Source organism: Musca vetustissima, unplaced genomic scaffold (genome assembly GCF_032173495.1).
Source record: "Musca vetustissima isolate MV318-11 ecotype Yass unplaced genomic scaffold, APGP_CSIRO_Mvet_v1 utg399708, whole genome shotgun sequence".
Classification (NCBI taxonomy): Eukaryota; Metazoa; Arthropoda; class Insecta; order Diptera; family Muscidae; genus Musca; species Musca vetustissima.
In genome coordinates, this window is record NW_026882661.1 from 24,961 (window position 1) to 26,208 (window position 1,248).

A 1,248-nucleotide genomic window follows, 5' to 3' on the forward strand; every position below is an offset into this window, starting at 1 on the left:
GTCGGAAAACTGGGCTGGGAACTTCATCATGTATAATAATATATAATATATAACAAAATATTCTTCAAAGATGTTTCTCACTCTCCATGAAAACTGAATTCAACATTACAGCTACTTCAAAATACCTAAAATAGTGCGGGTCTAGGGTCTAAATGGGTCTGGGTCTAAAACAAAACATGTAAAGGCAAGTAGAAAACATTCTGAGAGATGAACAAGTTGGCACAAGACAAGACTTGCTGTTTGTTACCGTCCTTTGCATTTGTGTCACAAAATTCGCATATGCATTTTCCAAATTATTTCGATATAAATGTCAAAAATAATATATAAAACAAGTGGTGATACGAACAATAAGCCCTACCGAATGTTTAACATCTTAGGAGATAATCATACAAAACCAGGGACGTACTTGGTGTTTGTTACTGTTCTTTGCATTCGTGTCACAAAATTCGCATATGTATTTTCCAAATTATTTCGATATAAATGTCAAATATAATGTATAAAACATGTGGTGATACGAACAATAAGCCCTACCGAATGTTTAACATCTTAGGAGATAATCATACAAAACTAGGGACGTACGAAGGGGGGCGGCCCGTGGACCCCCCCCCCCCCCAAATGAAGTTTAATCACAGTAAATTTATGTTTGCAAAAGCGATTTTTTTCATTTTGTACTACCGACCCCCCCGAAATGAAATACTGTGTACGTTGCTGTACAAAACGAATACTTTTAGAATTTTATATGTTATCAACCCCTTTCATTTCCCTTCAAATCCGTTTTAATAGGACCTACAATAGATTATTGTGTAGGGATTGGTGTCAAGCTGCGAGCTTCTAAAAATTACAATCCAGAGGTCCTACAATGAAAATATTTCCCATTTTCTCTTGTATATAAATTTGGAACGTTCACAGTTCATTAACTGATCGAAAATCCCATAATTTCAAAAAGAAAATTATTTTTACATGGATTGACGTCCGTATAACCTCGTCTGTGCGAATGTGTTTACATTCCAAATTTATTGTTTTCAAATTTTGTTTGGCTATTGGCAAAAATATTGGCTAGCCACTTGCCAGTAATTGATATAAACAAACATATATAATTTTTGATACACCTAATAAAATATTCAAATAAACATTCCGAATGCAATGTTTAAATACGAAAATTATATGCAATGCAAACCGCAGCATCCGTTCACAAAACTACATAAAATCTGCAAATATTTGAAAATAGAAAACACAGAGTATCAACTG